Source organism: Oncorhynchus keta, chromosome 35, assembly GCF_023373465.1.
Source record: "Oncorhynchus keta strain PuntledgeMale-10-30-2019 chromosome 35, Oket_V2, whole genome shotgun sequence".
Classification (NCBI taxonomy): Eukaryota; Metazoa; Chordata; class Actinopteri; order Salmoniformes; family Salmonidae; genus Oncorhynchus; species Oncorhynchus keta.
This window is the reverse complement of record NC_068455.1, coordinates 29733785-29755783: the sequence shown is the minus strand read 5'-3', so window position 1 is coordinate 29755783 and position 21999 is coordinate 29733785. Positions and strand designations below refer to the sequence as shown.

The window sequence follows — 21999 nt, the reverse complement described above, 5'->3', positions numbered from 1 at the left end:
CATTAAAGCTATAAAAACCATTAGGCCTATCTTTCACACTGGGCTAATCTTGTGAAGAGATTGGTTTTCAGATCATTGTGTGTCAACTGTCTGCTGCCAGCAGCATCTGGAAATTTCCCTGAGGACAACAGGAAGTCCCCATGGATCCAGGATAAAATCAGACCCAACATAGCTCTCTGAGGAGATGTTTCTTTCTATTCTACCCACCTAGCACATGCCGTTCTGAGAACCATATGTTTCTTGGAGCTTGGTGAAAGCATTTTTGTCTTACGGTAATTTTGCATACAACCTTCCCACAACTTTTTGGGAATGGTGCAGAATAGTTAGGTGGCTTTTGGAACATTCTCAGCACATTTAAGGAACGTTTCCTACATGTTTCCTCATGGTTCTACTTAAAGTAATGTTCTTAAATTGTTCAGAGAACTTTAGGAAAAATGTCCATTAAAAAAAAAGTTTAAAAAGTTTAACTTTCAGAGAACGTTTTTTAAAAACATATACAGTCCGTTCTCAGTATCAACAAAAAACTCTGACTATCCTCCATCTTCTTAATTGTGTTCAGGTGTGTCGGCCAAGCCCACTAATTGGCCACACCTGATCTTAATGGGTGCTTGCTTCCTTTGAAATGGGGTCTTTTTCAATAGACTAAAATGAATAGCTTTGTAGGAGTTTAAAAAACATAGCATGCTAGCTAAATCCTGGTGGCGCAGTGAACTAATTACATGGATAGAGAAACAGATGCTCAGGCTCAAATCTCACTGACAATAAACTTGTTTGCATGATTAATGCCTAAGCAAATTAATTTCCATGTATCCTATCTGTGAATGGAGTTCAAAACAGAGCTAGCAGTGTTATTAAAAGTATGATTGAAACATGTTATCAGAACGTTATTTAATTACCTTCAAATAAGCTATAATTTCCATTTTCAGAACGTTAATAAAATCGCCCAGGAAAACATAGGGAACCATTGTAAAACATTCTGAGAACCTCCCAGCAACCTAAAAAAAATGTTTTATTTTATTTTTTATTTCACCTTTATTTAACCAGGTAGGCTAGTTGAGAACAGGTTCTCATTTGCAACTGCGACCTGGCCAAGATAAAGCATAGCAGTGTGAACAGACAACACAGAGTTACACATGGAGTAAACAATTAACAAGTCAATAACACAGAGAAAAAAGGGGAGTCTATATACAATGTGTGCAAAAGGCATGAGGAGGTAGGCGAATAATTACAATATTGCAGATTAACACTGGAGTGATAACTGATCAGATGGTCATGTACAGGTAGAGATATTGGTGTGCAAAAGAGCAGAAAAGTAAATAAATAAAAACTGTGGGGATGAGGTAGGTGAAAATGGGTGTGCTATTTACCAATAGATTATGTACAGCTGCAGCGATCGGTTAGCTGCTCAGCTAGCTGATGTTTGAAGTTGGTGAGGGAGATAAAAGTCTCCAACTTCAGCGATTTTTGCAATTCGTTCCAGTCACAGGCAGCAGAGTACTGGAACGAAAGGTCCCCAGAACAGGCAAAATGTTCAATAATATAATAATAATAATAAATGCCATTTAGCAGACGCTTTTATCCAAAGCGACTTACAGTCATGTGTGCATACATTCTACGTATGGGTGGTCCCGGGGATCGAACCCACTACCCTGGCGTTACAAGCGCCATGCTCTACCAACTGAGCTACAGAAGGACCACTTCACTTCCATTCTTGGAATGTTTTAAAAAAGGAAACGTATGGCTTCCTTCCCAGGAACAATGGCAAACCAAAAACGTACATTCCCACAACTTCCAAGGAACCAAATGTGTTAGCTGGGTAGTGATTGAGTTTGCCCTCCTCACTATCCCAGCATGCCATAGTACCTTCCTTATCTGTTAAATGAGGGTTCCCTTTCCATAAGGGTTATTAACACTTAACTATAGTACAGCCTTGCACAGTACAAACATAAGTTTACTGCAGAGTTTAAGCAAAAGCTCTCTACCAACAAGCAATACTGCAAGAGGTACAGTAATGTGATAGAGGGTTATTATTATTATCCAACCGTGTACACTGCTGTTTGTGCAAACACAATGATGAAATGAAACAAAATGCCCCACCTATCAGCAACAAAAAGCCCAATAGACTTGCATGACAACCTATTAAATTCTGTCCCATTACTTTACTGTAGAATGGAAATCTCTATATCACAGTAGTTCTAGATAAAATGATAAGGATGGAGAGGGGAGGGTGAATATTTCATAAATGAACCATAACCAAGAAGCATTCACAAACAACAGCAATTACATCACTTAGTGAGCAAGTGTGGACAACAAAAGTAAACAGCTGTGCGCAGGGAGAGCTATACAATAGTGCCCTATCACACAGGGAAACAGTCAGACAATCTATTGAGAGAGATACTCCCTCTCCAACTAATAAGAGCTTAACATAAAGTAGTTCAGACAGACCTGCATCCGCTCAGAGTTGTCCGTCCATCAGTCTCTCCATCAGAGGGCAGAGGTGGATCCTGCTCCTGATGTGAAGTGGGACTTTTCTATTGAACAAAAACAACACTACAGGGCAGGATGCTGTGGGCTACCCACTCTGTCGGGTCATGAGGCACTAAAACCAGTGCCACCGTTGCAGCAATGTGACTCAACTGAATACTGTACGCTCTCACACACACACACACCACACATGATTCCCACCTCAAAAAAAAAGCAGCCTGGTTTAAATAAGAGGCAATCAAATTAAATCTATAAACACTAATGTTTCTCATCCTCTTAAAAATCCTTCTGATTCTATTGACTGCTGCTTAGAACCTTGAACTGCCTTTCCCCCATGAGTGGCAGGCAGACATTACCAGGAGCAGAGGGTGTCCACGGTGGGGGGGTTGAAAAGAGCAAATTGTAGTTCAAGCCAGTTAATCTGCTCAACGCACCAGAAAAACAGCTGAGGTGGATGTGTGTGCACCTGACTGAGGATTTGCTGCCCTGAAAAATACATCATACAAACTCTGAAAAAAGGTAAATCTGTAACACTAAACCTGAAATGTAAACAGTTCAATGGATCTGCCTTGGCCCATTACTCACAACCAATTCAGTTCAGTGAAATAATTATTTGAAATTACATTTCTGGCTAAGGTGGTTACTACACAATCCATTATCTGCATCTCTGACCAACAGCTGTGCCATCCCAGTTAGAGTACCCCTTCAATTAGGGGGTCAAATGAAGGTCATTGTGAAACACAATCAAGCCAGCAAACAGAACATTGTGTTACACAGGCCAATTGAGGAATGCCTAGTCCATGCTTTTACCAGGCTTGGGCGATATACCATTTACCCAGGTAATTATTCTTTTTTGGATAAACATACATATAGATACCAAAACCACAAAAAAACACCACAACAGTCCATGAACACACAGTAGCCTCCCCTTTCAATACACAGAGTACATATCAAAATCAAAACGTGATTATGTCTGTTGGCAAATGTCACACTCCGCAAGATGATCAATGTAAGGTTTCCATAGTTGATTAAAAAAACAGAATCTAATGTAACTAGTTCAGCCCTCCAGTTTTTTTTATTTTATTTTTTTATTTTACCTTTATTTAACCAGGCAAGTCAGTTAAGAACAAATTATTATTTTCAATGACAGCCTGGGAACAGTGGGTTAACTGCCTTGTTCAGGGGCAGAACGACAGATTTGTACCTTGTCAGCTCGGGTGTTTGAACTTGCAACCATCCGGTTACTAGTCCAACGCTCTAACCACTAGGCGAGTATGATGCTTTACAATTGATATCTATAAAAAACTAGTTGAGCATTTGCCCACTGAAGCCAGTTACGACGCCAAACTGCAGTCAGGTCAAGATCCTGGTGAGGACAATCAGCACACAAATGGGTTTCCCTCAGACAGTGACAGTTTGTGCAAAAATTATTTGGTTGTGCAAACCCACACGTTATTCAGCTGTCCAGGTACTGGTCTCAGACGATGCAGCCGGTGAAGAAGGAGGTCCTGGGCTGGCGTGGCTACATGTGGTCTGCGTTTGTGAGGCCGGTTGGATGTTCTGTCAAATTCTCAAAAACAACGTTGAATACGGCTTATGGTAATTAACATGAACAATTATCTGGCAACAGCGCTGAGATATCTGTGGCATTGTCTATTGTGACAAAGCTGCACATTTTAGAGTGGCCTTTGTCCCCAGTACAAGGTGCACCTGTGTAATGATCATGTTTAAACAGCTTCTTGATATGCCACACCCGTCAGGTGGATGGATTATCTTGGGAAAGGAGAAATTGTAACCTACAGGGATGTACAGTAAACAAATTTGTGCACAAAATGAGAAACACGCCTTTTGAGCATAAGGAACATTTCTGGGATCTTTTCGGCTCATGAAAACAAGACTTTGCATGTTGTGCTTATATTTTGTTAAGTATAATAGGGTTCCTTTTTGTTTTTTTGCATCTCCAACAGAGATATTTATGGGTGCATTACATGCATTGTGGCAGGAGTGTAGTAATTTAATTTATATGTTTCAATAATTTATATGTTTTAAGGTTGTAGTAACACACATTTTTCACATATCAGTGACCAATAGTTCATCAATTTCTTGAGATTTGTTTACCCATTTTTTGCTTTGTGTCAGACCCTAGTAAAACTAGCTGTCGCCATTGGCATCGGCGAATGGGGATCCTAATCAATCAAATTTCCACAGAAATGTATTTTTCACATTTTAATTAGCATTATTTCAGTTTTTTTCCAATTCACTTTGAATCCTGATATGGCACCATAACAGTGCATTTGGAAAGTATTCAGACCCCTTGACCTTTTCCACATTTTGTTACGTTACAGCCTTATTCTAAAATGTATTCAATTGCCCCCCCCCCCCCATCCACACACACACACACACACCATAATGACAAAGCAAAAACAAGTTTAGACATTTTTGCAAATGTATTAAAAATATTCCAGTTACATAAGTATTCAGTTCTTTGTTGAAGCACCTTTGGCAGCGATTACAGCATCAAGTCTTTTTGGGTATGACGCTACAAGCTTGGCCCACCTGTACTCAGTGGTGGAAAAAGTATACAATTGTCATACTTGAGTAAAAGTAAAGATAACTTAATAGAAAATGACAAGTAAAAATTAAAGTTACACAGTAAAATACTACTTGAGCAGAAGTCTAAGTATTTGGTTTAAAATATTCTTAAGTATCAAAAGTAAAAGAGTAAATAATTTCAAATTCCTTCCATAAATTAAACCAGACGGCACCATTTTCTTGTTTTTTAGCCAGGGGAACACTGCAGCACTCAGATATAATTTACCAATGTAGCATGTGTGTTTAGTGATTCTGCCAGATCAGAGGCCTAGTGATGTTCTCTTGATAAGTGCATGAATTGGGCCAATTTCCTGTCCTGTTAATAATTCTAAATGTAAAGAGTACTTTTGGGTGTCAGGGAAAATGTATGGAGTAAAAAGTACATTATTTTCTTTAGGAATATAGGGAAGTAAAAGCTGTCAAAAATATAAAAGTACAGATAAATAAAAAATACTTTAAAATACTAAAGTAGTTTAAGTACTTTACACCGCTGCCTGTATTTGGAGAGTTTCTCCCATTCTTTTCTGCAGACCCTCTCGTTCTGTCAGGTTGAAGTCCGGGCTCTGGCTGAGCTACTCAAAGACATTCTGAGATTTGTCCCAAAGCCACTCCTGCGCTGTCTTGGCTGTGTGCGTAGGGTCATTGTCCTGTTGGAAGGTGAACCTTCGCCCCAGTCGGAGATCCTGAGTGCTCTGGAGCAGGTTTTCGTCAAGGATCTCTCTGTACTTTGCCCCGTTCATCTTTTCCTCGAACCTGACTAGTCTCTCAGTCCCTGCCGCTGAAAAGCATCCCCACAGCACGATGCTGCCACCACCATGCTTCATCGTAGGGATAGTGCCAGGTTTCCTCCAGACATTACGCTTGGCATTCAGGCGAAAGAGTTCAATCTTGATTTCATCGGTCCAGATAATCTGTTTCTCATTGTTTGAGTCCTTTTGGCAAACTCCAAGCGGGCTGTCATGTCAATCGTATCGCTTTCGATGCTGCCCGTTACCTTGCTAATTGTAACACTTTCCCCAGGCGTATATTTAGCCTATTTCTCATCATAAGAAATCAGTGATATTTGATCCCAGGCATCTATTAGAAAGTTGTGTGAGATGTGGCCTCCTACGTCTCCCTTCACATAGAAACTCGTCTCTATGAACCACTATCGAACGAACCAAGGCCATGCACCCCTATAGGAGTTTTCTGCCCCGCTGCGTACAAGTGTTCGCTGCTGGTTCTTTTGTCAAAAATGCATAGCAGCATTCCCTCCGAATGCAGTAGTCTTCATTACCATTCTACACTCATCCTTCCAATGACCAACGGTCCCACATCTAAAACAGGGGTCTGTCGCCATACGCTTTGATGATTTTTCGCTACTTTTCCCTCCCTGTTTCTGTGTATTACCTTGGCCATTGAAACCACTGTTAGTGACTTTCACTGTGGCCGTGTTTACGCCTCGCACGACCGCGAATTGAGCGGCGTTCGACGCCACTCAAAGCATCCTGCTCCATTTCATCCACAACCCCCGCAATTGCCATTTTGATAACAGGTTTCAAACCTGCAGTCAACGCAGATGTACACATTCTATCAATGTACTCAAGGACCCAGTGTTCTTGCAGGGGAGTACATCTCACAATTTTGGGTTTATCGGTTTGTATTTTTTGTTGATAGAATGCTGACATCAAAACGCTGGTGTATTGAGCGTTGATTCTTATTTCATGTCATTGTGCCAAGTCACAACATCTCTGTATTCTCTATTAGATTGGAATTTCCGTCAGCAGGGAAATGCTGACCAATTTGCTCATTTTCCCTATATTCGAGCCGATTTGGTAGAATGCTTGTGCGGCCCTATAGCTTTTAGTAAAAACGGTTCTTCCTCTAGCCCCTCTTTACTCCGAAGCCTCTCCCGACAACGTCCAGAGTATTTAGATACCCCCACTCCCTAATACACGCCTTCTATTAACTATTTTCTAAGGTAGCGATACCCACTTCCCCAGAGTAGTTATGGTACAGTATGTGCCTATTAAAATTGCCCACGGCACTTGATACCTTGTATTAGAACCAATAGTATAGCGTCTGCAAATGTATTACTGGAGAATATGGGTGACCTAATGTCTCATTCCAGTGTTCAGCCTCAAATATCACTGTTGTTGATAACACACATTACCAAAATTATTCACAGTTGTCTTGAACCAACCTCTCTCCTTATTGCTACTGCTAATACACACAAATCATGATCACACGTTTGAATATCTTCTTGCTTAAAAATAAGAAATGAATGTGGCTTCCCTCCAGAACTTCTAGGCAACCTCATCACCATCCACATTCCCCCCGGTTGTCCTTCTCCGGGGACTACTTATTTACAACCTACCGTACACAAGCATAACAATCCACACACACTCTCAAAGGCCTCACGGCAACCGCGGCTGGGCTTTCACCGCCTCTTTACGGGTTTATTAGGGAACCCACCCCCTAGGACGTACCGTCTGCAGGTACCAGCCTGCTCGGGCTTACCTTTCGGAATTTACCATTAAACCATAAAACTACGACCGGTCGTAATACAATGGAACTACTGAATAAGTTCAGGCTTTCTATGTCCGTATCCTAGAATTGGTTCAGCCTACGATGATCATCTCCCCAAGATGTCAGAATGAGTGATAAAAAAGGTCGGCACAGTTACGACATCTGTTTGGTTCCGGCTCCTTTTTCACTGATTCGGAATCCCTAGTTCGACTGTAAATCGTGGTGACCCCTGCTCGCAGCGCCAACTGTTAGGTTCTAAATAAAGAGTAAAAACTCACGGACGACCAGTAAAGCTCAAACCAAGTTTATTCACCCAAATGGTCAGACAGATGAACAGACCAAGACATCTTCACACAAGCACTAGTATTTAAACCTTCCTCCTCCGCGGAGTCTCCTCCTTACACATCTGAACAGCCAATACACCTCTGTTGCTAGACAAAACCTTCGTGATGTCTGTTCTTCCTCACTTCATCTGACCCGACTTCTGCCCCAAATATCTACACTTAAAGCACATCTTGATTGTCTCCTTTCAAATCCATTGTGGTGGAGTACAGAGCCAAAATGATGCACATTGTGTCACAGTTTATTTATTAATTTGAATCAGTATGTGTAATCCCCCGAAAGTAGAGAGGTCTGGGTCAGTGCATGTTCAGCTCCCAAGCCCAACCACTACAGAGTAAGTGTCAGTACTGTGTCCATGCTATGTGCAGTCGGCTCTCGACCTGCGCCTCTCGAGTCCGTACGGGAGTTGCAGCGATGAGACAATTGGATACCATGAAAAAGGGGAGATTTTTTTTTTTACAAAAATATTACGTATAATTGACATGACATTTTCATACCTGCAAATACGATGATAAATTCATGCAATGCTTGAAACTATAAAGGAGATCTTTCCACCCCTACCTGTCTGCAAACCCACAACCTTCTGACCCGCACTCCCGGCAATACCTATACCCCGGTATGGTACAGAAACGGTATGAACATCTGGATACTGCCAAACACTAGTTATTACAGCAGTATCCTGATTGAGTCACCAATTTTCAGTTAGGCTGGGTTGTAATCACAGCTGGTTTTGTGATCAAAGCTGCTGCTAGCGCATGAGAGGAACACGCTGTAGTCCCGAATTTGGTTTACCCATGAGATGAAGTCGAACAAGGAATAGACAGTGATGTTCAAGCATGTTCACACAAAGCAGCCAACGATTCTGAGGTTATAGAGATTCTCAATATTCATTATATCTAATAAGTAGGGTACTGACATACAGTAGGACTTATGAAGAGATTTTCTTCCTAGAAAAGACATTTGGGATACAGTTTGTTCTTCCTAATAATTAACATTGTTTTACATGACAGTGAAACCATGGAAAAGGTTGCTAAGGGTCAGCCCATGGGTAACAACAGTGCTGAAACATTTCTGGAGGGAGATATAGGGGGCAGATCAAATACATACTGCACCCAAAGAATAAACACATCACCTGAGTCCATACAATATGATGTATCTGACATTGCCTACTGTATTAAATACAAAGACAAATAAAGAGACAAGGATTCCTGCACAGTAAAACCTTCAGTTAGATCCAGATTCATTACCTGCTTCAGTGAGCAGATGACACCAGGGGAGGACAGTCCTGCCATGGCACAGAAATTAACCATAAATCAAGTGTGAACTCAAATAGACTCAACCGCCATTGTCACCTCGACAACGGTCTGTCAGTCACTCAATCACTCTGGGATAAAGGACCGTCTCTAAAGGATGACTGGCAATTACCATAAATAAAACAATGAACCTGCTAGAGTTCCTGTGCTTGAATGCACCAACAGGAATCTGTTTGTTGTTTAACAAGCTGTCTCGCCCTGTCACTGTTTGTTTGTGTTGGAAGAGTTGTTTACTCTTCATGGAAAAGCCTACGGTTGGGAAAAGAGGGATGAATTCTCTATTGTCAGCTTATTCTCCAAGTACCCAGAGCTTGCGGAATACAAATGAGCTTTTACATAACTCTCATACCTCATATTCTCATGGCCGAGATACGCTACAATCGCGGAGGTGAAGTCAAAAAGAGGATGTCCTTGCTGCAAGAAATACATTAAACTGAATGAATAAAGGAGAAGGTTGAGGAGTCTAGAAGGACTGTTCAGCATTTGGTTACATAGCTAAAATTCTGATATTTAAAAAAATATATAATCAAATTCTGAGGCAATTTTTAGACTTCCTTCAAAATAGCCCCTCTTAAAAAGCCCCTCTCAATCCACTTTCCTAAAGCTTCTCCAGTCCATTGGACTATTAACCAGCCAGTGACATCCCACTGACATGAAAGCAGGGCACGCCATCAGACAAGGACACACCACTTTCACCCTCTCCACAGGCTACTGACGGGGCCTGAGGCCCCCTAATTGAAATGAAAGAGATTTTGAAGCCAACACCTGAAGACCACTGGGGTGATTTCTGGCGTCGCTCACTTGTCACAGGAAAGAGGAAAGCCCTGCAATAATCCTCTGTATAAAAGCACCGAGATGAGTGAAGACTGCTGTATCAAAACAACGCAGCTCTGATAACAGAAGGCTGTGAAATATCCCTAATAGCTCCTATTATGTTTACAATATTTAGTCATGCAATTGGATTTAAAGCCATAAGACTGCATCTCTCTGCTAATAGGTTATATTGGAATAGGCTAAATACTGGTTTGTGTGTGTCAGGTTTACTTCAGTACCACAGTTTGTTTAGGCCTGAGCAATTCTGGTAGTCCGCAGACCACAGGCTACTGAGGAACCTCCATCTGTCTATAGAGACAGGGGTTCTTAAAAGGAAAATTCCACCCAAAAACTATTAGTCCATTGTTGACATAGTCCCAAATTGTGTTGCTTGTCTGTAAGGTTGCACATTGTGGAAAATTCAGAGGTGGAAACTTTCCGTGGGAATAGATTGGAATTAACAGAAATATATGCAAATTAATATTAATAACATTTAAATGTTTTTTGCATTGGACACATTTACCATATATGGAGACAGAAACAAACATTTTACTGCATCATAAGTAGACATAATTGCAAATGATTAAATCCTTCCAATAGAAAAAAAACTACTTAGTAACAAATTGAACATTAAATGTGTTGACTCTTCACATGGGATGATTTCACTGAACAACAAAAGGGAATATTGAATGATCCCCATAGATCCATCGCATCTCCCAAAATGTTTTAATCATATATCTGTTAAATGATAATCAAAGCTTTAGTTTCTAGACGGTCTTCCTCTCGGGCTTCCATGTCTTCTCCCTGGACCTCCTCAATGTCCACCTCTTGAACATCAGACTGAGGCCTCATCTTCACGGTCACTTTCCAATCCTGTTGAGGATGGCTTCTTGTCAGGCTCAAAAAGCCTCAAATTTGCCCGGATGGCCACCAATTTTTAAACCCTTGTATTGGTCAGCCTGTTGCGTGCTTTGATGTGTGTGTTCCCAACAAGGACCATTTGCGCTCTGAGGCAGCTGATATTGGTGGGATTTGGATTATGATGGAGGAAACAGGGGAAAGAGCCTAGGATCCACAAAGTCCCTTCCACCAGGTGGCTGACGAGATATGTTGGCACGACTGCCATATTGCATCTCCATCCCAAAGCCCTTGCTTAGAAGTGTACTTCGCCAGACTGCCAAGAACCTTGCCTTCATCCAGGCCAAGGTGGCGAGAAACGGTAGTGATGACACCATAGGCCTGGTTGAGCTCTGCACCAGACAGGATGCTCTTGCCAGCATACTTGGGGTCCAACATGTACGCTGCGGCGTGTATGGGCTTCAGGCAGAAGTCTTCACGCTTTTTGATGTATTTCAGAACTGCAGTTTCCTCTGCTTGGAGCAACAGTGAAGTGGGCAGGGAAGTACAGATTTCTTCTCTTATATCTGCAAGCAGGGTCTGAACATCAGACAGGATGGCATTGTCTCCCTCAATCTGTACAATGGCTACTGCTATAGGTTTCAGGCTGCTTACCACTCTCTTCCAAAATACATCATCCAGGAGGATCCTCTTGATGGGGCTTTCCATATGGGCAGACTGTGATATGGTCATTTCTTGGAGAGACTCCTTCCCCTCCAGGACTGTCAAACATGACAACCCCCCCCCCCAACTGGTGTTGCTGGGCAGATTCAATGTGGTGTTCTTATTCTTCTCACTTTGCTTGGTGAGGTAGATTGCTGACATACCTAACCATTTCCTTGGCTCCCTTGTAGAGCGTATCCATTGTTTTCAGTGCCATGATGTCCTTGAGGAGCAGATTCAATGCATGAGCAGCACAGCCAATGGGTGTGATGTGATGTGAGGGTAGGACTCCTCTACTTTAGACCAAGCAGCCTTCATGTTCCTCCCAGAGCGCTAAGAACCTTGGCGTGATCCTGGACAACACCCTGTCGTTCTCAACTAACATCAAGGTGGTGGCCCGTTCCTGTAGGTTCATGCTCTACAACATCCGCAGAGTACGACCCTGCCTCACACAGGAAGCGGCGCAGGTCCTAATCCAGGCACTTGTCATCTCCCGTCTGGATTACTGCAACTCGCTGTTGGCTGGGCTCCCTGCCTGTGCCATTAAACCCCTACAACTCATCCAGAACACCGCAGCCCGTCTGGTGTTCAACCTTCCCAAGTTCTCTCACGTCACCCCGCTCCTCCGCTCTCTCCACTGGCTTCCAGTTGAAGCTCGCATCCGCTACAAGACCATGGTGCTTGCCTACGGAGCTGTGAGGGGAACGGCACCTCAGTACCTCCAGGCTCTGATCAGGCCCTACACCCAAACAAGGGCAATGCGTTCATCCACCTCTGGCCTGCTCGCCTCCCTACCACTGAGGAAGTACAGTGCCCGCTCAGCCCAGTCAAAACTGTTCGCTGCTCTGGCCCCCCAATGGTGGAACAAACTCCCTCACGACGCCAGGACAGCGGAGTCAATCACCACCTTCCGGAGACACCTGAAACCCCACCTCTTTAAGGAATACCTAGGATAGGATAAGTAATCCTTCTCACCCCCCCCCTTTAAGATTTAGATGCACTATTGTAAAGTGACTGTTCTACTGGATGTCATAAGGTGAATGCACCAATTTGTAAGTCGCTCTGGATAAGAGCGTCTGCTAAATGACTTAAATGTTAAATGTTAATGTTTGCAGCATTGTCTGTCACCAGTGCAAATACCTTCTGTGGTCCAAGGTCATTGATGACTGCCTTCAGCTCATCTGCAATGTAGAGACCGGTGTGTCTGTTGTTCCTGGTGTCTGTGCTCTTGTAGAATACCGGTTGAGGGGTGAACATGATGTCGTTAATTATTCCTTGCCCACGAACATTCAACCACCCATTAGAGATGATTGCAATACAGTCCACTTTCTCTATGATTTGCTTGACCTTCACTTGAACTCTGTATCCAGCAAATAAGTTGATAAAGCATGTCTGGTTGCTGGGCGAAGAACATTCAGAAATCTTTTCCAATACCCATTGCCTGTGAGCATCAGAAGTGAACCAGTTGCATACACAGCTCGTGCCAGACATTCATAAGCATTTCTCTGACTAGGTTCCTCCATTGAGTCAAAACAACTTCTGATTCCAGGAGGACCATGAGCTGTTGCTATCGATAAGGTGTTTTATTCATCATTTTGACCCCAAATAGAAGTAGAGAGACATTTGTCAGAGGTTGCTTGTTGTGAGCGCTGAGGGAACTATATGCACTTGGCCAGCTGATTTTGCATCTTTGTTGCATTCTTCACATATGATTTGGTACAGTATTCACAAAAGTACACAGATTTTCATTCTACATTAGCTGCAGTGAAATGTCTCCACACATCAGATAGTGCCTGTGGCATTCTCCTGTAAAGATTAGAAAAAAACAGTAAAAAAACAAATATAATTCCATGTACAGATAAATAGTTTAGCAGTTAGATTAAAAAACTCATTTTGTAAGATAAATGTTTTAAAATAAAATATGTATGAAACAGGTCAATTAACACTCAGTTAGCAGGCTCATGCAAGCTAAAACCCAAATGGTATCAAAAACTAACAAGCAGAAATTGTTAACAAGTTAGAAATGATTTAAAAACACACTTTGCTCTAGGCTACTATTTACTAGTTAACAAAAAAATGGTTATATAAAATATATTCACCCCATGCAGTATTGTAATCAAAACTTACCAGAAAGCATGTAGTTCTTGGCTCAGATAGTGTAGTAGTGTGGGCTCAACAGCGCTCATTTCTGTGCAAGATCTTGAAAATCAGCTGTTCATGTGATGGAAGAGTGCACTGTACATGTGATGGAAGAGTGCACTGTACATGTGATGGAAGAGTGCACTGTACATGTGATGGAAGAGTGCACTGTACATGTGATGGAAGAGTGCACTGTACATGTGATGGAAGAGTGCGCTGTACATGTGATGGAAGAGTGCACTGTACATGTGATGGAAGAGTGCACTGTACATGTGATGGAAGAATGCACTGTACATGTGATGGAAGAGTGCACTGTACATGTGATGGAAGAGTGCACTGTACATGTGATGGAAGAATGCACTGTACATGTGATGGAAGAGTGCACTGTACATGTGATGGAAGAATGCACTGTACATGTGATGGAAGAGTGCACTGTACATGTGATGGAAGAGTGCACTGTACATGTGATGGAAGAATGCGCTGTACATGTGATGGAAGAATGCACTGTACATGTGATGGAAGAATGCACTGTACATGTGATGGAAGAATGCACTGTACATGTGATGGAAGAATGCACTGTACATGTGATGGAAGAGTGCACTGTACATGTGATGGAAGAATGCACTGTACATGTGATGGAAGAGTGCACTGTACATGTGATGGAAGAGTGCACTGTACATGTGATGGAAGAATGCACTGTACATGTGATGGAAGAATGCACTGTACATGTGATGGAAGAGTGCACTGTACATGTGATGGAAGAATGCACTGTACATGTGATGGAAGAATGCACTGTACATGTGATGGAAGAGTGCACTGTACATGTGATGGAAGAATGCACTGTACATGTGATGGAAGAATGCACTGTACATGTGATGGAAGAGTGCACTGTACATGTGATGGAAGAGTGCACTGTACATGTGATGGAAGAGTGCACTGTACATGTGATGGAAGAATGCACTGTACATGTGATGGAAGAATGCACTGTACATGTGATGGAAGAATGCACTGTACATGTGATGGAAGAATGCACTGTACATGTGATGGAAGAATGCACTGTACATGTGATGGAAGAGTGCACTGTACATGTGATGGAAGAATGCACTGTACATGTGATGGAAGAATGCACTGTACATGTGATGGAAGAGTGCACTGTACATGTGATGGAAGAATGCGCTGTACATGTGATGGAAGAATGCACTGTACATGTGTACATGTGATGGAAGAATGCACTGTACATGTGATGGAAGAATGCACTGTACATGTGATGGAAGAATGCACTGTACATGTGATGGAAGAATGCACTGTACATGTGATGGAAGAGTGCACTGTACATGTGATGGAAGAGTGCACTGTACATGTGATGGAAGAATGCACTGTACATGTGATGGAAGAATGCACTGTACATGTGATGGAAGAGTGCACTGTACATGTGATGGAAGAATGCACATGTGATGGAAGAATGCACTGTACATGTGATGGAAGAATGCACTGTACATGTGATGGAAGAATGCACTGTACATGTGATGGAAGAATGCGCTGTACATGTGATGGAAGAATGCGCTGTACATGTGATGGAAAATGCACTGTACATGTGATGGAAGAATGCACTGTACATGTGATGGAAGAATGCACTGTACATGTGATGGAAGAATGCACTGTACATGTGATGGAAGAATGCACTGTACATGTGATGGAAGAGAGCACTGTACATGTGATGGAAGAGTGCACTGTACATGTGATGGAAGAGTGCACTGTACATGTGATGGAAGAGTGCACTGTACATGTGATGGAAGAGTGCACTGTACATGTGATGGAAGAGTGCACTGTGATGGAAGAGTGCACTGTACATGTGATGGAAGAGTGCACTGTACATGTGATGGAAGAGTGCACTGTACATGTGATGGAAGAATGCACTGTACATGTGATGGAAGAATGCACTGTACATGTGATGGAAGAATGCACTGTACATGTGATGGAAGAATGCACTGTACATGTGATGGAAGAGTGCACTGTACATGTGATGGAAGAGTGCACTGTACATGTGATGGAAGAATGCACTGTACATGTGATGGAAGAGTGCACTGTACATGTGATGGAAGAATGCACTGTACATGTGATGGAAGAATGCACTGTACATGTGATGGAAGAATGCACTGTACATGTGATGGAAGAATGCACTGTACATGTGATGGAAGAATGCACTGTACATGCACTGTACATGTGATGGAAGAATGCACTGTACATGTGATGGAAGAATGCACTGTACATGTGATGGAAGAGTGCACTGTACATGTGATGGAAGAGTGCACGGTACATGTGATGGAAGAGTGCACTGTACATGTGATGGAAGAATGCACTGTACATGTGATGGAAGAATGCACTGTACATGTGATGGAAGAATGCACTGTACATGTGATGGAAGAATGCACTGTACATGTGATGGAAAAATGCACTGTACATGTGATGGAAAAATGCACTGTACATGTGATGGAAGAATGCACTGTACATGTGATGGAAGAATGCACTGTACATGTGATGGAAGAGTGCACTGTACATGTGATGGAAGAATGCACTGTACATGTGATGGAAGAATGCACTGTACATGTGATGGAAGAATGCACTGTACATGTGATGGAAGAATGCACTGTACATGTGATGGAAAAATGCACTGTACATGTGATGGAAAAATGCACTGTACATGTGATGGAAAAATGCACTGTACATGTGATGGAAAAATGCACTGTACATGTGATGGAAAAATGCACTGTACATGTGATGGAAAAATGCACTGTACATGCAGAGGATTGCATTTCCATTGAATTGGGGATAGTTGAACTAAAATATGCCACAAGACCTAGAATTGCCTTATGTGTATCCCACAACTTCAAAGTTATAAGCTAACTTTGATGAATTTAAGCAAAATTCCCAGGTTCAATGGAACATGTCCAGAAATTTACCAGAAGGTTTCCGACCCTTTGCAACCCTATGTGTCAGTAATCAACTTTAAGATATCTACCTTTCAAAATGCAGAAATCATCCCGTATGATGCATTTTACATCATATAATGCAAAACGCAGTGTCATATGGGGAGGATTTCTGTATTTGGAAATCAAAATATGTTGGGACTACATCAACAATGGACAAATGAAATAAATACAAAAATATAGTTTTGGGGTGGAATTTTCCTTTAAGAGACCCAGGCTGGAGGAGGGGGACAGGACACAATCTGCTGCTCCCCACCTGTTCTAAAGCCGGGGTGGAGGGGGTCTTTCTCCTTCCCACACACACAGCTGAGAGGACTGTTTTCTGGCCAAGTTAGCATCATCGCTCTCAGCCCCTTACTGAAGGCTGAGTGATCCCTAACGTGCCTGGGGTGAGGACTGCGCACACACTCGCCTTGTTTAACAAACTGAACACCTGCTTCCTGTCTGCAATACACATGCTCAGTAGGCCCACTGAGGAGCACTGTCACTGTGTATATGCCTTGTTTGTGGAGTAGACTATGCCATTGATCATTGGTTCCAGTCTGGCAGTTTAAGTAGATCTTGTTTTGTAGCCTACAAATGAAGATCATTCATGCTACTATACAAACTAGAGGCTAATCATTTAAGCATCTTGGCAAACTGTAGAATAAGAAACAAGGAATCTACAACCACATCATATCACATTTGCCTTGAGAGAGAGAGAGAGAGAGAGAGAGAGAGAGAGAGAGAGAGATCAGTTCCAAGTCAGTAACTGTGTTCCCATCCAGTTCATGCGAGCAAAGTCCAACCGTATGAAGAAAATATATCCCGACAGCTGTGATGGAAACTGGAAGTTTCGGTACAAATGTATAAATGCTGACAGATAATTTGTTCGTTCGACATGGTGGGATCTTTGTGTCATTAAAATGAATTATTTCAAGGAACGGTGGTGGAAACGCCTTCATGCGTAAATATTGATATAATAACCATCAAATCAAAGTAAACTTGAAGTCACTCGATGATATGGGAAATTTGGGAAACTACAGTTTATTAGGCTACAGATGAAATAACAGGTTGGTGAAATAACAGGTTGGTGAAAGTGCACAGTGATCTTGATGCTCCTTTCCAATAAGTATCGAGGGTCTTATTCTGGTGACATGATAATCGATGCTTGACTGCCGTTTGACAAATATTCTAGCTCTTATCCATAATAATCTCATCATGTAGTCTAGCCTACCCGCACTGTATCTCTGAGCTGTTGGCTAGAGCACACATACCAAGACCAGAGTAGGCACATTTGCTATTTAACGCAACAGTTTGTGACAAAACTATCCGTAGAGTTCAACATGCAATGGGAACACACTGTATTTCAGATTGTTATTCAGTACATGACACTAAGTGAAAAAGTACATTTTGTGTGCACTACATCAGGCACAGCCTTTTATCCACAACAAATAAATATGGAAACATCTCTGGCATTGATTTTATGCAGAGTTTAGAATATTTGCATGAAACTCTGTCATCAATTGGATGGAAACCTAGCTGGTGATGTCTAAATAAAATCTGCCAGACATCAACAGATTGATCTATCAAATTAAGAAAAATATTTTAAAAAGGGCAGTGGCATAGAAACACAACCCACATGGAATTACTTATGAGAATAAAAAACCCATTCATTACCCATGTAACAGGCAGAAAGATGAATGACATGGATGAAGCCAATTAGAGGCACTGAGTGCAACACGGTAAAACCCACAAATCACAGGCTTCTCCACAGGCTCCTGGGCTGTCAGACTGCACCTCTGTGAGTGGAGCAGAGTCCCACAGTTCAGTAACAGACCAGGCCCCAGTAAAAGGCCTCACCGAGTCCGAGGCGTCAGTCCGATACAAACAGCAAAGCCCTGGGCAGTGGGGAGTCTTGGATGGGGAGTCATGGGACTTATGAGAGGGTAAGGTCAGTATCATTCCTAAGGAAGATGCAAGGTAGAGACATGACACTGTTGGTACATATCTATGGGGAAAAAAATTAACTGATGTGAGGGGAAGCTGAGTAAAAATAGGGCATTTAGCAGAAAAACATATTGCTGGTTTGTAGGCTTATAATATAGTGTTGTTGCTCTCCTCTGTCAGTAATCATGCCAACTATGAGCTAGGTTGTGTGGGAAGGAGTCCCTGAGGACCCATGCCGAACGGCATGAAAATTCACAGCAGGCGTTCTACTGCAAAAAATGATCCTAGAGGCCGACTAATCCAAACAAAGCAATAAGCACAGATATGGTAATAGGTATACACATACAGATATGGTACTAGGTATACACATACAGATATGGTAATAGGTATACACATACAGATATGGTAATAGGTATACACATACAGATATGGTAATAGGTATATACATACAGATATGGTAATAGGTATACACATACAGATATGGTAATAGGTATACACATACAGATATGGTAATAGGTATACACATACAGATATGGTAATAGGTATACACATACAGATATGGTAATAGGTATACACATACAGATATGGTAATAGGTATACACATACAGATATGGTAATAGGTATACACATACAGATATGGTAATAGGTATACACATACAGATATGGTAATAGGTATACACATACAGATATGGTAATAGGTATACATATACAGATATGGTAATAGGTATACACATACAGATATGGTAATAGGTATACCATACAGATATGGTAATAGGTATACACATACAGATATGGTAATAGGTATACATATACAGATATGGTAATAGGTATACACATACAGATATGGTAATAGGTATACACATACAGATATGGTAATAGGTATACACATACAGATATGGTAATAGGTATACATATACAGATATGGTAATAGGTATACACATACAGATATGGTAATAGGTATACACATACAGATATGGTAATAGGTATACACATTGATTTCTACAGGTTAGTTTTGTGGGAGGGTTTCTGCTCACATGGATGGCTGAGTCATGCGCTTTGAAAACATGACTGGAGGAGATGAGTCACAGTAATACATATCCCCATCTCACATCTGATGCAATTGACACGTACGCCCTCCCTCAAGCTCACATGCCCCTGCCTACACGCGCCTACACAAGCACCCTTTATCTCAGTCTCTGAATAGAGGGGCTAATTATGCCTGCTTATTGCTCATCAGAACAGGTTGTTAACCTCTTGTGAAATATTTTAATAGCTAGTTCTTCCCAGATCACATTACAGTTCAAAGCCTAGGCCAGGGTTCAGGTGCAGGATGGCTACACCTCTCCTGTCTGGCATGGCACTGATTAGCTGATCTCTAGATCATGATGTGCAGTTAATGCCAAATTGATTGAAGCTGTCCAGTCACGTGTGGTGCTGAAAATACAGAAAGCATGTAAACCCAGAAGCATGAATGGGGACTCTCTCATACTTCCAATGTGAAAGCTCACTTGTCATTTCCTGCCTACACAAAATACAGACAAACTCAGAAACATGAGGCAGGCAGACTCCCCCTTCCCTGTCGCCAACACAGGCTACAGATCCCACACAACCAGGCCAAATGCAACATGCTGGGATAGGGGGAGATATCAACTTTCAATCTCAGCCAACAGTCTGATCAAATATTCATGACTCTGTTGTTTGGAAATGACAATGGCAACATTCATCATCTGCTCCTTCTCCACCAGAGACCTGGTTTGTGACGTTTGAATTGGCAAAACAATGGATACGGTACTGTAGATAACGCAGTCCTTCCTTTCAACACTCTAAATGTGCTCTCAGCTCCTCTATTAAGACATTCAACATTGTTTAACAATGCTGTCAACAAGATGTCTGGACATTTTGAATTACTGGGAAGGTCAATACATCTGAGATTATGCATATAGGCTACTGCCTACTGGCATCCAAAATAAATCAAACTGGTTGAAACCTAAGCTGATAACCTTTCATTCAACATAAAGTCAAAACAATTATAGCTGGCATTTCAAAGCTACTGGTGTTTGCTGCAGACTGCCCTGAGTGTAATGGACCAACTGTAAATCATGAGCTTGAAATTAGTCAAAATAATCAAATAGCTTGAGTTTAGACTAAAGTGAAGTAGTGCATATACTGCATGTGCTCAATAGCACTGACAATAGAAACAAAACAGCTTCTGAATATTGACTCAACAGGTTCAACTGCTTACATTATGCAGAATCCACATACTTTTCAACACAGCATGGGTGTTCTTCGGCATCTTGACTTGGTTTAGAGATATCATCTTCATTTGCTGGATTAGACACGGATACACGCCCCCATAAAATACCAATGAGTAGGCCTATCACACGTAGTAGAAACAATGGACCACGAATGATGCCTACCATGGACAGACTACAGACAAATACTTTAAGGCATATAGAGATATCTAAACCACGTTTAATCAGACATCTTAGAAGAACCAGCTGATGTAACCGATGCTGGTTTTCTTCAAAATGCTATAGCGTTCAAAGAGCGCAAAGTGGTTAACTGTGCAGGCGGCGCATGGGCACTAATCAACTACACAATGCAGCCGCCGGTGTAATATGGTGAGGAGTGTGTTTGTCAGGGCGTAAATCTCTGCCACGTACCTTCGGTGTCGCACTCACCGACGGATCGCTGCACAATAACTAATTCTGATCTAACGAACACGCAACTAAATAGATCCTTTATGCTTTAAGATAAGAGAGCAGTCTGTTGACAGGCCAAGTCACTACAAGTTATTCGAATGAACCAATAGCCTACATGTTAATGTCTCCAACATCAATTCTCCAATGCTTCCCATCAAACATTTTAAGGCAACGACAGTTTTTTTCGCCTTCCGGTGTGATTACCGTTGTTTTTTCTCTTTATAGCTGTTCACTTAACTAACGTAGTGTCTGTTCACTGCAGTAGGGTACTATCAAAACAGTAAATCCACCCACTTTTTAAAGATAACTTCAAAATCAGCCGCCGCTAACCTCATAATTCGCGTGCACATTTCTTCCATAGAAATAAACCGCCATTGGATTAAATTTATAATGTTAATGTGGCTCACCTCTTAAATGCTCCTTATCACTGGTGTCCGGTCGGGATGATGCTGCTTATTTTTGCATCAGTCACAAGAAACAAGAGGAGGAACTCCCTGCACAGGCGCCGTCTGTAAATAAGACACCTGCCCAAGATAAGAGAACAAACGTGTTTCAGTATAGACCAGTTTTTATTGTTTTGACTGAATTTTTACATTAAGGATTTTTATTCAATGTTATAGGCTATGGCGG

General features: G+C 41.8%; 1 protein-coding gene across 3 annotated transcripts in view; it reads right to left on the bottom strand.

Moving 5' to 3' along the window:
• The window catches only part of tmem63c (transmembrane protein 63C), a 55056-nt gene extending 33155 nt beyond the window's left edge, over positions 1-21901 (bottom strand). Inside the window, exon 1 of one of the 3 annotated variants that reach the window (XM_035752272.2) lies at positions 21777-21901. The gene's annotated coding sequence lies outside the window, so the exon portion shown is untranslated. Of the gene's footprint in view, positions 1-21330; positions 21541-21776 lie in introns of those variants that run through there. The other 2 variants (XM_052496843.1, XM_035752273.2) reach the window with 2 other exon arrangements.
• Between the last annotated feature and the right edge of the window lie 98 nt (positions 21902-21999).